This window comes from Ambystoma mexicanum, chromosome 9 (genome assembly GCF_040938575.1).
Source record: "Ambystoma mexicanum isolate Mex_15411 chromosome 9, UKY_AmexF1_1, whole genome shotgun sequence".
In the NCBI taxonomy this organism is placed as follows: Eukaryota; Metazoa; Chordata; class Amphibia; order Caudata; family Ambystomatidae; genus Ambystoma; species Ambystoma mexicanum.
Window position 1 is genome coordinate 1204393895 of NC_090931.1, and position 16732 is coordinate 1204410626.

A 16732-nucleotide genomic window follows, 5' to 3' on the forward strand; every position below is an offset into this window, starting at 1 on the left:
TTTCCACAGACAATGGTCAGTCTATGATTGCTAGATATTTACTGTAAATGCCAATAAGTGTGCAGGCCAAGATTCTGACATATGCATTTGCATGTACAAGTAATTTGAATAATGCTATTGAGAAGATAGGCCTCTAGGAGACCTGGAGTGTCCTACACATTCACACCTAGAGCACGCTCAGCTAGTGTTGTAAAGACCACAGTGGCATGCCCAAGCAGGGACGTTTGGTGAGGGGTCTCGAACAAAATCACTCTCACACCTTGCATGTCATCAGAAGAAGAAGAGAGACAAAAAATTGTCTGTAAATAGAACACGTAAATAGCAAGGGAAGCATGCGTGTGTGTGTGTGTGTGCGTGTTTGTATTTGTATGTCAAAGGTTTTCTATTTGTGTCTATTTGTGCAAGTGTTTGTGTTTGCCTCTATTTTGGGGGTCTGTCTAAGTGAATGTATGTATATTGGGAAGAGGGGGGATATCTTCACAACCCGGGAATTGATGATGTAGTTAGTGAAGAAAGGGCACTTGAGAATAGAATGTGCAATGGACCATAGAGGCAATTTAAAACTATCATTATTGTTTTCAGGCCAGGCAGAGAAGTTGACATGACAGATATAAACCGCCCAGCTTAATTTATGTTCAACCATGCTATTTGGTTATGAACTACATGCCACACTGCACACCCTTGTCATATCCTGCACTACACAGCAATTTGTATACTCCTTCAAACAAAATATGCATGCACCATATTCTATTGGTTGCTCCACATACACACGCTCAACTACACTTCAGGGGCAAAATATTTATTTTTGTTGAGTTTGCTACAGAGTATGGACAACTGGATACACACCATAGGTCGTTTTGGAGGTGAAGGAAATTACTAGAATTTGTGAAAATGGGGTCATCGAGCTGTCCCAAATTGAGGGATTCCAACTTTACCGTCCACATGTATTTACCCTGATATCATACTTTGATGTTTGACATGATTGCATTTCACCATGCAAACAGACAGAAAATCAAGGTTTAGTGAGGAGCACACAGTTACTCTGCATATCTTCTAAACACGTATTATCATCATGATTGTGTGATTACATGTGCTTAGAAACACATGTCAGGGTCAACCAGGACATATTTGGCTCTATGGAGTTAATCTCTGCCACAATGATTCATCCGTGCTACAGATCACAATTGCTTGACATTTAGTCTCATATGTTCGGTGCTATGGGAAAATATAAAACATTGATCAAATTGTGGGACTGGAATGTGAGGTCTCACTTATCAGGGCATCAGGGTGCACACAAACACACAGGATGACAAAGAGAGGAGAGGACGGGACAATGCTATAGGATAACAGGTCAGATTGATCTAAGCAAAGAGAACAGTTTTCAATGATTTCTTAAAAGAAGACAAGTTGGAAAACGATTGCAGGGTTGCAGGGAGGTCATTCCAGATCCTGGAGGCACAATTGGCAAATGATCTACACAGTCCTTTCAATTTCTTAAAGTGGGGTCGGGAAACAAGTTTGGTGTTGGTTGATCTTCGTGAAGGTAACGATGCGTACCATGAAGCTATTGACCTCAGGTAGCTGGGTGCCTTCCCATAAAGGCACTTGTGAAGCAGAGTGGCAGCTTTGAATGGACATGTGGCCATGACCGGTAGCCAGTGGAGGTCCTGTCGATAGTTTGAAATATGACAACTTCTGAGGACTTTCTTGACGATCCGGGCTGCGGCTTTTGGATGATTTATAGGTGTTGGATGCTTTTTTGATCCGCACCTACTACAACTGTGTTACAGTAGTCTATTCTTGAAAGAATAGTTGCCCTAGCAAAAGTGGCTGAACTTTTATCTACTAGGTTCAAATGGGTTTCGGCACTCAGTGCGCAATCAGTTTGTACACTGAATCTTTTGACTTTTTCTTTAACTGAAATGCAACGGTCCTGGATGGAAAATGACTGATAGCAGTTGGGGAGTTTAGCTCTGGCTTGGAGTGAGCCAAAGATGAGAAGGTCAGTCTTGCCCTTGTTGAGGCGCATCCAGTTGTCTATTTGAGTGTAGATATTTTGGAAGAGTAACCTATCAGCGGAATAATCCCCTGACATCTCCAAGACCAGCTGGATGTCGTTAGCATAATTAGCCCAAAAAACTCTGGATTTTTCTAGGAGACTGCAGAGAGAGAGGATGTATACTGTCAAGGGTTTTGACCCATGTTGAATCAATAGACTGGGTAGATGTGGGGATGAGCTGTTGCCGCCCATTATTCTATCCCAGAACAAACTAAATCAATAGACTGGGTAGATGTGGGGATGAGCTGTCGCCACCCACATTCACGCCAGAATCCAGGAGAACTGCGCAGTTTGCGCACACCAAAATGGTCACCTAATCTGCCACCCACCAGTGCAAAGAAAGGTGGTTCTGTTCAAAATCCGTTTTTATTGATGTGGCAAAAAAAATGCCAAAAATAAATGGCTAAAATCATGGGCACAAGACCACTCTAAGGATACAACCGTCTTGTGGGGGGTTCCACATCACCACTCTACTGTAAGGATGCCATCAAAACAAGGTTAAGCAAGGATCCTATACTATCAAGCAAAAGACCACTCTATTGAAATGCATTAATTCAAGACAGATCCCAAAAATGGGTGCAGTACCAGCTTTGTCCACAAACCGGCGCTAGCGGTCTAAACTCTGACAGGAGAACTGCTACTTCAGAAGCTAATCAGCCTCCTGAGACAGCTGGAAACCTTCAAAGGCCCGCTGGTTAATTAAAATTCTCGACCACCTGCTGTTCCCAGAGACAATCTGATTCAATTAACAGGCCAAGAGGCTGGGAAACCTTCTCACCCCAGAGACCCACACAGCAGCCCAGGATATCACATGACCCTGGTGATTGGGAAGGAGGGGTTTTCCCTTCAGCCTGCCGGACACCACACAATAGACTCTTTCCCTTGAATGGAGTATGTTAATTTTGGATGTGGACTGTAAACAGAGCCCTGCCTGGGAGCAGGGACATGTGAGCTGACCCACCCAGCTTCGAGGGGCGGGCCAGACTTGAGTGTGGATTGCTATTGCAGCAAATATATGTTTAAGTTAAATGCTTCTAAAATATTGTATTAAGCTCACAAAAATGTGCAATTTGGAGAACCTTAATCCAAGAAATTTCCCCACAATTCAAGACTTGATTCAACTTTGTACCATGTTCTGAGGCGAAACCCCGCTATTTATTGATATTACAGACACCGGGTTTATGCTAGAAACCTAGTAAATTACTGGAATGTGTGTAGAAGAAGGGTGTACATTGGTGTAATTTTTGATACAGATTTAACATTGGTAAACCAATTAAAAACGAAATGAAGTTGTCGTTTTTTAATGCAAGCCCCCAGGAAGATCAGAGTCGGACAAGCATGGACCATAAGGAATCTGTAATATGTACATGTAATTTCAACAAATTGTGTATCTGGGAAATATGTATTTGGATCAGAAATAGATTTCTGTGCACATTGACAAGGGGAGTGTCTTTATGTAAACCATAAAGATGACACACAACCCAGCTCCCCAATCAAGGAAGAGAGGAGGAACTGGCCAATGATAAGTTGAGAGGGTTGGGCATTCATAATTAGCCGACCCACCCACTTTCTAAACACATAAAAAGAGACTGCTGGGACAGGTAGAGACACTCAATTCCCATTTTCTGCAGAGCACGCTGACAGACGAATTCACATCCAGAACTCCAGAGACCTAGACTGACTCCAGCAAGACAGAGACCAGAACTTAGAACTCTGACTCCAGAACTCAAAGCAAAGGCCTAACCCACAAGCTGAGTTCTCTTCAGCAGGCCTCAAAACCAACCAAACTATTCAACAGCCGGGCGAGCTGTTTGAATTTTTGCCAAGAACTTCTGCCAGAACCAGAGACCCAGAAGGCAGAATTATCCGGAGAGACCAGACCCAGACCAGATTGCTGTGCAGTGCTGCTAGCAGAGCTGACCCAGATCAAGTGAGCAGAACCAGGCAGAGACCGTCCGTGGCGAGGGAACCGCAGTCCAATCCTGACCCGATCCGTGACAAAGTCGCATTCCTGTCCAAAATCTAGTGTGAGTACCCAGCTAGCACTGTGCCAAAACCAATCTCTTAGTTTAAAATAATCTAATCCAAACTATTTTAGCCTATTAGAACTGCCTCCTAGGATTGTGTCATTCTGTCATCCTTAAACTTGAAAACTGTCATCTGTCATTCTGAGCTTTAAAATTTCAAATCTGAAAAACTACCTTTACTAAATCAGCCGTATCTCCGGAACCGTTTGTGCTAGGAGCGAGTTTTAACTGTCATCTTAAAGCTAAGATTCTAAGCTTTCCAACGAACCTAAAAATTGCGCTCGACGCACGCGACTAAATTTGCCGAGATTTGACATTTTGCTTAATTTCAGCCACGTGTAAACATATTTGTCCTTGCTTTCCTTTGCTAAAATTCGTTTGCAACCTGACAATCATTCATAGAGCATTGCTAAAGTGATCCTGAACTAATGCAAAGTAGCTGTCACCCACCCACCCTGAACCCACCCTGAACCTCTAGAGGGAATTAAAATCATTTTAGCATATTTTCCACTTCTTTGCATACCACCTTTAAAGTACTTTGCCTGTGTTTAAAATCATCCCTGTTGCTCTAAGCTTGCTAGGGGGGGAACTGAATTATACTTGATTGCATTCCTGAGAACTGTGTGCTTTTCTTCCATCTCTTTACATTGCATAGGGGGGGGGGGTGAATTGCTACCGGGGGGAAAAGTGATTGCATTGTTTTGGTTGAAATCATATCAAGTTTATTTTCTGTACTGCATTTTCATTCATCATTGCATTGTCCTTGAAGCCATAAAAGCATTCTCAGCTACTTTATCCTCTCTATATCAACTTCTAAGCCATTAAAAAGAGTGTACCACTATAACATTATCCATTGTTGATCAACATCATATTCTCAAGTGTGATATCAAATACTATAAAAGTGTGATAGATATATATTGTTTAATTTTCAAATAAACCTTTTAATTTGCAAAACAAACCTACTTCTTGGCTCAGTGGGGTCAGGGGGATTCTAAGAGAGGGGCGTTATATAAGGGTTGTCATCCAGAGTAAACGAACTGGACATAACAATATATCAATAAGGGCTTCCATCAGCATCCCAGACTAGGCATTGACTTAGCTGTAGTGTTGAATTGAAGTCGCTTACAATACATTAAAAAGTGTGGGGGACATACATGTTCCCTGTGGCTTCCCACAGATGGAAATAATGGAGTCTCAGGTTGCGTTCCCCCAGCAAACTTTGGATTGTCTACCAGTCAGAAAGGATAGTATCCATTGGGAGGTTAAGAAAGAGAAATGACAGGTATCTCTTAGGATCTGTACGAGACTTTCGTGACCTAGTAAATCATATGCCGCCGATAGACCCAATAGCACCAAAAGACCAGATTTGCCACGGTCCATGATGCTTACCATATGGCTCTGAAGATCAACGAGGGCAGTCTCAGTGCTATAGGTGGGGCGAAAACCTGGTTGCCTAGGAAGAAGAATATTCATAGGGCCTCATTACACGGATGGCTATTAGCGCCATGGTTCATGCCGGTAAAATACCGGCACCGCCTTGGCGGAAAGTGGAATTACCACCCCATTCCAAGGTTGGCGGGGCAGTGATTCCCCCTTCCACCATTGCCCTTCCCCATTCCCATTTTTGCCCCATAGGGCTCAATGGGAATGGGGAAGGCGCTAATTACGGTACCGCAAATTGCGGTACCGTAATTAGCACCCTGGGTCCCTTTGCAGGCGTTAAATCCCCCAACCGCAAAGGGACCTCGTAGTAAGGAGGTAAGGATTTACCGGTACCGGTATTTTACCGGTACCGGTAAATCCTTACCGCCATCCGTGTAATGAGGCCCATAGTCTCTATGTGTAATTGGATCTGCGGGTTGCTTCTTCAACTAGTACTTTCAGAAAAAAGTTGCAGGTAGTGATGGGTCTTCAGTTGCCTGGGTCCTTGGGGTCCGATCTGGTTTTTTCAAAAGGGAAGGGACTGTGACATTTTTACTGCCATCAGGCAATACATGTGTACAGAAAGAGGCATTGACAAATTGGGCCAGAAATAGGGTAAAGGTATTACATTATCCGGTCCAGCTGTCAGTTGCATAGTAGCCAGAGTGGCCAGCGATTCTGGACTGGAAACATGCGATAAGCTAAAGGAGTGCAGTCATGTGGGGGTGCTGAAAGTTGGAGAGAGAGAGTCAGCAGTCCAAGGAGGGGTGTGCTTGATTTAGCCAAAATCAGACTTTGGATTTTGTCCCCAACATTGAGTATTTTTTCTTGAAATGCACCCTGTATTCTGATGCAGTCTACGATAGAGGGTGTAAATGGTGTAAGTTGGGCCTCGTGCTTTTCGAGGAGCTTTAGTATGTCAAACAATTTTTTAGGTTTGTTATTACCTTCTGAAATTTGTTGGTTGAAGAAGTCATTTTTGCCCTCTGTGAATGCGTCTTCGTAAGCTTTCTCAAGAGACATCCAAATGTTTTTATTATCAGACGAGGGGCATTTAAGCCAGCACCTCACTGCCTTTCTCTTTTAAATTTTTAAGGATCTAAGTTCTGATTAGAACCAGTTTTGATGGTTAGGGTTGCCCTGAATGGCTCTAGACCTGAGCGGGGCGGGTTTGTCCAAGAGCAGGATGAGTTTTCCATTAAAGGTCTCAATTAGTGTGTCAGGGGAGTCTGTTTCCGAGGTTGATAGCATGATGTCGGTGACGCATTACTTAAGATCATGGGTTGAGATTTTCTTCAGGTTTCGATTTATAATAATTTTGGGGGAATTGGACAATTTATGAAGATATGCTTGAAGATCGATGTTGAAATTCATCGGTCTAGCTGAAGTGGTCCTGTTGAGGGTTTCTGATAGATAGGATGGTGCCGTGCAGTTGATGCATTTGTGTGCTGTGGTGAGGATTTTGAAAGTAATGTGGTTGTTGACTTGGAGCCAGTGGACTGACTGTCTGACTTGTGAGATGTGGTCTCTTCTTCGGATGCTGATTGCTGCTCTAAGCGCGTTGTTTTGGGTGATGTGGAGTCTGTTCAAGTTTGGCACCTATGGAGGCTCTGGCTATTGAAAGGCAGTTGGACTTAGTTAGGAACGGTTTAATGGCATTGATGGGTTTGGTGCTAAGGGAAGACGCGGATGTTATAGCATTGACTTGCTTGTTCATGGAAAGCGTGTCATCAATATAAACTCCTAAAGTTTTGACGGCTGTGACGACGGGGATGATGGAGTTGTTAATGTTAAAATTGGAGTAGAGACTGTCTAGTTTGTTTAATGTGTTTTTTTGCCCCAGGATGATGATCTCCGTCTTATCTCCATTGAGGCATAGACTGTTTTCCGCCATCCAGGCCTGGATGGTGGCATAGATTTCGCTTAGGACGGCCGCATCTTGCTCATATGAGCCGGTTAGTGCAAGGAGAACTTGGGTGTCGTCTGCATAGTTTGTATATGCGATCCCAAGTGCATCCAGCTTGTCAAAAAGAGGCTAAGTAAAAATATTGTAGAGCATAGGCGCAGTACAAGATCCCTGTGGGACACCACGTGAATGGTGGTAGGTGCTGCATTTGCTATGTTTGAGAAAACTTTAATTGCTGTTCCTTTTAGGAAGGAGGAGATCCATGAGGTCGCTTGACTGGAGAATTGTGCTGCTTGAGTGAGTGTGAGAGTTTTATGGTCGACCAGGTCGAAGGCCGCCGATAAGTCTAAGAGGAGGAAGAGAGCCGGCTTTCCTCTGTCTAGGATTTGGGTAATTTGATTTTTTAGGTCCAATAGAGCAGTTTCGGTGCTGTGCCCTTTGCGGAATCCTGACTGTCTTTTTCCTAGGACAAAATTATTCTCCAGGTGGAGTTGGATCTGATTATGAGCTGTTTTGACCAATATTTGAAGAAGAAACGGGACGGTAGTTATGGGCCGGTAGTTGTTAGGCTTGGACGGATCTAACGAGGGCTTTTTCAGAAGAGGTCACACCCAAGCTTCTTTAAGGTTGGCAGGGACGATACCTGTTGCAAATGAAGAGTTGATGAAGGCTGTGAGAATAGGTGCAAGGGCATCTTCACAGTCTTTAATGATCTTAGGAGGGCAAATGTCCCCCTTGCAAAGCGAAAGTTTGAGGTTTTTGAGAATGTCTCTAACTTCAGGTTCTGTGACATCCTTAAAGGAGAATGTGGGTAGATGTTGTAGTTTATGATCAGGCGTAGACTGTGTAGGCCTTTTTTGATTTTGGAGTTCTTTGAAGTGTGCCTGAATTTTATTTTGGAGATGGTCTATTTTATTAAGCATAGCTGCTTGGAAACCTGTGCACCACGCTTCGTCCTTAATGATTTTGTCTGTGCTGGTAGGGGGGGGGGCTGTGAGTTCCTTAAATATGGTGAACAGTTCTTTGGTTTTATGAGTTTGCATTAGATATTCAACGATTATATGAATTGGATTTAGCAGAGAATATAGCTTCTTTATATGTCAAAGCAGCCAGTTTAAAGCTATTTCTTGTTTCTTCACATGGGTTAGATTGCCACATTTTTAGAGCAAGCCGTTTGTTTGCACGTAGTGTTTGTAGTTCATCTGTGAACCATGAGTTTGAGTGAAACAACTTTTTTTCTTTCTTGCATTCTAGAGGACCTACACCATTTACTGCATTAGAGAGGGTGTCTCCAAAGATATCCGCTAGTATGACAAAGTTTTGTGAGAAGGGCGGTGCTAGGCACGAAACAAAATGTCATCATTGAAAGAGTCCATGGTGGTAGGAGGGAGATAGATTAGGATGAGATTAATACATTTGCATAGAGTTGGGGTAGGTTTGAGATGCAAGATCTCACACCCATCACAATGGCTGGGTGCATTAAACAGAGAGAGGTGGTTTCTAGCAATAATTGCAACTCCCCATAACCCTCGCCTCGGTTCTCGATGTTTACAGTAGAAGGTATAGCCATCTGGGACATTATAGGTCTGCTGGTATCAGATATCAAAGTTTCAGTCAGGAATGATAAGTCTAAGTCATGATCAACAATAAAGTCTTGGATATTGGAGGCATGTTTGTTTAATGAGCGTGTGTTGAGGAAGGCAGCTTTAAGTGTTTGATCCTTGGCCTTCAAACTGGTTGAAGCATCGCTGCTGAGGGCAGATTGGGGATTGGATGCTAAGGTTGGCAGAGTATAGACAAATGAGGTGTTGTAAATACTCCAAAGTAATGTGTTCTAGGACAAGGAGTGGTTCATTTGAGTGGTCCTAGGAGGCGAGAGGTTGAGACTGCCTCTGGTCTGGCGATCATCAGCAGTCTTTGGTGCAACTGGTGTTTCACAGGTTGGCTCAGGGATTTGAAATTGATTTGTTAGGGGGTAAACACTGGGAAGCTCCTCGTGATGGTCTGATGACACACTAATAGAGGGGGGTACGCCTCTTGTAGGTGGAATGGCTGCCAGTGGTGGTGGAACCTCATTCCGGGTGTCAGATCTTTGATCCAGGAAACGGGAGATTTTTTGCAATGGGCCAACCTTCTGACAGGAGAGAAGGAGATCAAGAATAGATGGATAGCCATTTGTTTTTTTGTTTGTTTCTTTATTTGTATGGCACACCAAACCCTCAGGTAACTGGGTGCAGGAGGTTACAAGTTTACTTTAGGCTTAAGTTACAGAAAAATAGAGTAAGAGTGTAAGGTAAACCAGTCAAGGACAACAGTGGTAGACATAGGGCCTCATTACACGGAAGGCGGTGATCCAGGGTGCTATTAGCACCCTGGACCATGCCGGTAAATTACCGGCACCGCCTTGGCGGTAAGGGGATTTAGCGCCCCATCCCAAGGTCGGTGGGGCGGTAAATCCCCCTTCCGCCATTGCCCTTCCCCATTCCCATTTCTGCCCCATAGGGCTCTATGGGAATGGGGAAGGCGCTAATTACGGCACCGCAATTTTGCGGTGCCGTAATTAGCTCCGAGGTCCCTTAGCGGGTTGGTTTTTAACGCCTGCAAAAAGCAGGCGTTAGAGCACCAACCCGCTAAGGGACCTCGTAGTACGGCGGTAAGGGTTAACGGTCACCGTTGCCATTAACGGTGACCGTTAACCCTTACCGCCGTCCGTGTAATGAGGCCCATAGTGATACATACAAAATGGTGAGTACAAAGATACATTGGGAAGTCGTTATCAGCAGAGTAATAGTCCTATTACATGCTACAGTATTCAATAGTAAAGTGCAGCAAAAGTCAGTTGTCATTAGTTCTCAGCCAGTTTAAGGTATTGCGTCTAAAATTAAGGAAGAATTGTTCCACTCTAAGGGAAAGTGGGAGTGTGTTCCAGGTCTGTGCAGCCTTGACAGCGAAGCTACTACCTCCAGATTTCTTTAACTTGAATCTAGGTATGATGAGGCAGAAGGAGTTGGCAATTCTGGTAGGGAGCGAAGTGGGTTTCATGACTATTCTCTCAGCTAGATAAGGTGGAGGGGCATTGTTAAGGCATTTCAATGTAAGGGAGACTGTTTTGAGTAGGGTTCTGTCATTGATGGATATCCAGTGATTTTGTCTCCTTAGCTCTGATATATGCTCTTTATTTGGGATACTTAGTGCAGTTCTAAGTGCATTATTCTGTAGAGTTTGAATTTTATTCAGTATATACTTATTTGCACCTATGTATAAGGCATTACAGTAATCAAATTTCAAGAGTGTGAAGGCGTTAGCTAGGATAATGCTGCTGGCTTGAGATAGGAATGGCCTGCAGGCCCTGATTAACTTGCGCTGTTGACGATGCCAACGTATTTACTTGTTTACTCAAAGTTAATGTAGAGTCAAGGTAGAAACCTAAGGTTTTTACTTCTTTTACAACCCTGATTATGTTCCTGTCAATGTTGAAGGCGATGTAGTTAGTGTTAAGTTTTTTCAGGTTGGTGTCATTTCTAAGAATCAGGAGCTCAGTTTTGTCGTCATTCAGGCATAAGCCATGGGCTGCCATCCATGCCTGAATGAGTAGGTACATTTTATTCACAAGAGCCGTGTCCTTATTGTAATCACCCGGAAGGGGTATGAGGATCGGGGTGTCATCTGCATAATTAGTGTAGGTGAATCCCAGACTGTCAAACAAAGGCTTTGTAAATATATTGCACATTGTTGGTGAGACACAGGAGCCTTGAGGTATGCCACTGGGTATCGGGATAAGGTCTGTGGACGCTGACGGGGAGAAGACTCACATGGTCCTGTTATTTAAGAATGCTTGGACCCAGGCTATTGCGTCCTTGGAAAAGTGTGCGTGGAAGCAAGGTGTTTGCATAAAACTTCATGGTCCACCAAGTCAAAGGCGGACGACAAGTCAAGGAGGAGTAGCAAGGCAGTTTTCCCCTTGTCCTTGAGCTCATCAATTTGGCTTTTTAAGTCGATTAGTGCCGTTTCCGGGACATGTTGTGGCCTGAAGCCTGATTGGCGGACACCTAAAAGATGGTTAGTTTCAAGATACTTCTGTATTTGGAGATATGCTACTTTGTCAAATATTTTAGGTAGGAAAGGCTTTGTTGTGATCGGCCTATAATAAGTCGGGATAGTAGGATCCAGAGTTTTCTTTTTTAACATGGGTAAGACCCATGACTCGTTTAAGTTGCTTGGCACAATGTTTGAAGAGAAAGAAGCATTGATTAGTTTGGATATAAATGGCGCCAGGTCTCTAGCTGCATCTTTAATTATCTGGGCAGGGCAGTTGTCGCCCTGGCATCTTGAAGGTTTCAAGGAGGAGATCATTTATTCTACTTCAAGAATGGAGACTTTAGAGAATCTGAATTGATCTGGTGTATTAGTCGATTGATTAGGTTTTGTGAATTGTGTGTCACAATTGGGCAAGGTGGATTTCTTATAAGCAATTTTGTTTTGAAGTAAGGCAATTTATTTGATAAGGTGTTCTGTATGTTCGAGCACCAGAGTTTGTCCTTTACAATGTTGTCTGTGGGTGGGATAGGAGCTTCCATTTCTTGAAGGATCATGAAAAGTTCCTTACTATTGGAGCTTGCTTTAGTAATCCTTTCATTTTAGGTGTCTTTTTTAGTATGATTATTTCTTTTTTATAGTTCTCAGAGAAGTTAATCAAGTTAGCCTTGTTTTCTTCAGATGGATGGTGTCGCCATGTAGCTTCCAGTTTTCGTTTTCTAATCTAAGAGCTTTTACTTTTGGAGTAAACCAGACATTCAAATGAGCCCTCGATTTACTTTTATGCATTTTAAGTGAAGCGACAATGTCTAAAGCTTTAGACAGTACTGTTGTAGGCCTCAACTAGAAAATCAGGGTCAGAGGTACTCAGGAGTGAGTTCAAGGAGGGGAGAATGTGCAATAATATCTTATCCACTGTGATAATTATTTTATTCCTCATTGTGTTATGCTCACCTGGTCTCTGCGGAGGCGTTGGGGCATGGTTGCAGCCCTCCCTGAAATTGAATCACCCCCTTCAGGCCCCTCCCTCAGTAGAAAAGCTGTGAGAGGTGGTATGTGGTGATACTGCTCCTGTGAATTATGGAAGATAAGCTCTCCACGTAGGATGGGATCTAGTTGCTTCACTGATCCCTGATAAGGATTATTCCAGTCCAGCTGTGACTATGCTTCTGTAACGCTCACCTGATTCCCGCAGAGGCGCCGGTCTTGACTGGGTGAATGCCGTATCTTCAAAGGTGATGTGTAACACACGGTTGGCTCTTTGGGCTGGACCTCTGTGCACTGTATGTCTGACTCGAAGAGTAAGATGTCTGCAGATAGAAAATATGGGATTAATGAACTGGGGTTATTGGGTGCCTCTCTCCTCTTCCCTTTCTCTTCTCCTGTAGAACCCCAAAGGTTAACGCCCTCACCTTAGGTAAGTGAACGCCGAGCTCTCCATCTGCCTCGGGGCAGGGTGCCGTAACCAGTTCCTTCACTGGATAAGGGTGCAGGCCTCTTGACCTCAGAGGACTGCTGTCCGCCGTTAACTGCACGAACGGTAAGTTCTGGGCGCTTCAAATGTCTTAAAAGTCTTTTGTAATGATGTCTCTTGTTTTGCAGAGTTCCGGCGATGGCGGATGGCGGGCTGATGAGAGGATCGAACCCGCGTGAGGAATAGAAGCGCCTGGAAGCACGTAGGTAAGCGCTTGTAGCCTGCTTCACGATGCGCACTAACTGTCCCTTTAATCTTGCAGGTACAAGTTCGGAGCTTTAGAGAAGCTGAAGGGTGCTGGAATACCCACTGGATTCGGCGTGGGAAGGAGTAATGGCACGTGAGTAATAAAGTTGCCCAATGTCTTTAAACGCACCTTCTTTTGTCTTTCAGATGCGGGATGCAGCGCCGAAGGCCTCCGGAGCGTGCGAAGAGCTGGTAAGCTTTTGTCTTTCAGATGCCGGAATGCAGTGCGAAGACCTCCGGAACATGCGAAGAGTAGGTAAGCCTTTGTTTTTCAGATGCCGGAATGCAGCGCGAGGCGTTGGTGACAGCCGATGGACCAGGTAAGAGATGCGCTGCCACTGAAGACCGTAGTGCTAACCTGTTCTTTCTTTGTCTTTACAGGTGCTGCTGAAGACTGGATTCCAGGATGGTAAGCCTTTGTTTCCTTAGGCCCAGGATCAGAAGCAGAAGACACGATGAGCGTTCTGCTGCAGAGAATGCAGAATAACACAAAGCAAGATTCATCCATCGGGTGTGGTTTAAATAGCCTCCTGTAGTGCTTAGGGGTCTCCTTCCACAGCCACGCCTAGGTAAGAAAAGAGTTCCTGCTTTCCAGAAGAGTTCCAGTGTTCTGAACCTAGGGAGTGGCTCCTGCCCCACCCAACAGGAAAAGTAGTCCCAAACAGAAGAGGATCCGGGGTTCAACTGGCAGGTAAGTAAGCAGCATGGTCTGCTGCAGGTTAGTCCACCCAAGCATTATGAGCCCGGCGCTTCCAGCGCTGGGACTGGGCATCTTTATGAGCCTGGTGCCACTGGCGCCAGGACAGGGTCCAAAAGGTCCCAATTGGGACTGGCTGGCACTCGGAACCGGGGTTATGGGTCTGCTTCCAAGGGAGTCGGGCAAGTCCTGATCTTTTGGAAGCAGAGATCATGACAGCACCCCCCTCAAGGCCCTTCCCAAACCGGGCTTCTCCGGGGGTTTGGGCTTGTTAGGAAATGTTCGATGAAATCTTTTGATTAGACGAGGCGCGTGGACATATTCTGCAGGTTCCCAGGATCTTTCTTGGGGACCGTAGCCTTTCCAGTCAATCAGGTAAAATAGTTTAGATTTGGAGATCTCGGAATCCAGGATGCTTTTGACTTCAAACTCGAGTTCTCCATCAACTAGAATAGGTTTTGGAGATGTAGTTAGTCGGGTTTGAGGTTGCACGGGTTTTAATAGAGAGACGTGGAAGACCGGATGTATCTTCATGTGAGGGGGCAAGTCCAACTTGACCGCTACTGGATTTACTATGGTAGTGATGGAATAGGGACCAAGGTATCTTGGGTTGAATGTGCGTGGTCCTTTTAGAGGTAGATATTTGGTGGATAACCAGACTTGATCTCCTACTTGATATTGGGGGGCTTCCTTTCGATGTTGGTCTGCTCCTTTCTTGTATTGTTCTTTAGCCCTTTGAAGGTGACAAACGGCTTCCTTAAAGGCTTGGGTGATTGTAGAATGCAGGTGGTCTACTGCTGGTGTTCCAAGATCTTGGAGTGGATCCAACTCCGAGGTTCGAGGGTGACTACCGTATAAAAGAAAAAACGGGGTCTTCCCAGTTCCCGAGTGGACAGAGTTATTGTAGGCATATTTGGCTATCCAAAGGATATCTTTCCAAGTTTTTTCAGTTTGTTGTAGCATGCAGCGCAAATACAGTTCCAGAGTTGAATTGGTCCTCTCGGTTTGTCCGTCGGTTTGAGGGTGGTGGCTGGTCGAAAGTCTCACATCAATTTGAGCCGACCGACAGAAACTTCGCCAAAAATGAGAAATAAATTGACTACCGCGATCCGAAATTAGAACTGAAGGAAAACCGTGCAGTCGGACGATGTTTTCGAGAAATTCTCGGGCCAGAGTTGCTGCTGTTGGTAAGCCTTTCAGTGGAATGAAATGCGCCATCTTGGAGAATAGGTCCACGATTACGAGGATCGTATTGTATCCGGAGCATGGAGGTAGATCGGTGATGAAGTCCATAGAAAGCGTATGCCAAGGGCGAGGCGGGATGTCAATAGGGCGTAAGAGGCCGGCTGGTTTTTCCTTTTGACTCTTGTTTTGGGCGCCTACTCCACAGGACATTATAAAGTCTCTGATATCTTATTTCCAAGACGGCCACCAGAAGTAGCGCTTGATCTTTTCCGAGGTCTTGGTCATACCGGGATGTCCTTCCATTAAAGAATCGTGATAACAAGAGATTACCTTTTTCTGTAAATCTGTGCTGGGCAGGTATAACCGTTCTTGGAAATATAATAGGTTGTCCTTCACCGTAAAGTCCTTTCCCTGCAGATGCCAATTCTGTATGTCTGCTGGAGTTACCAGTAGCCTGGCTTTATCCTTAACTTCCTCTATGGATTGTGTGGCGATTACACCTAGAATTCTTTGTTCGGGAATGATAGGTACAGTTTTAGGATTGATCAAATGTTCTTCCACTCCCATCCGAGAAAGGGCATCAGCTTTACCGTTTTTTGTACCAGGTCGATAGGTAATTATGAAGTCAAACTCGGCAAAGAATAGTGCCCAACGGAGTTGCCTAGAGGATTGAGCTTTTGCGGTTTTCAAATATTGCAGGTTTCGGTGATCTGTAAATACAGTAACGGTGTGTCGGGCCCCCAGAAGATAATGCCGCAAGCCTTAAAGGCGGACTTGATAGCTAGAAGTTCCTTATCAGTAATAGTGTAATTGATTTCAGGAGGCGAGAATTTGCGGGACCAAAATGCCACGGGATGCAACTGATTGGTTACTGGGTCCTTTTGTGATAGAACTGCCCCCATGGCAAGGCTCGAAGCATCAGTTTCAACGATGTAGGGGAGTTCTGGGCGAGGATGTTTTAAGATCGGTGCAGAGATAAATCTAGTCTTCAAATTCTGGAAAGCTTGTTCCGCCTCGGTAGACCATTCAAAACGTTTGTTTTTCTTTAACAAGGCGGTGATGGGCTGGACTATTCGAGAGAATTCGGGGATAAACCTGCGGTAAAAGTTAGCGAAGCCTAACATGCTTTGAACACCTTTTACGGAGGATGGCTATGGCCATTTGAGAATTGCATCGACCTTCTTTGAATCCATACGCACTCCGCTAGGTGATAATATGAATCCCAAGAATTCAACTTCAGTCACGTTGAAAACACATTTTTCCAACTTAGCGAAAAGTTTGTGTTGACGCAATCTCTCGAGGACCATTTTCACGTGTTTCCGATGTTCAGTTTCCGATGAAGAATAAACGAGGATGTCGTCAATGTAAACAACAACACACACATCTATGAGCTCTCTGAGGACATCGTTCATAAAATATTGAAAGGCGGCCGGGGCATTGCAAAGTCCGAAGGGCATGACCTGATATTCAAATAGCCCATACTTGGTGCGGAAGGCCGTCTTCCATTCATCGCCCTCTTTTACTCGTACCAAGTGGTAGGCTCCTCTAAGATCCAGCTTTGTATATATGCATGCTTTTCTGACTTGGTGCAGGAGTTCAGGGATCAAAGGTAACGGATATCTATTCTTAACGGTGATCTGGTTCAGGGCGCGATAATCTATACAAGTTCTAAGGTCCCCTT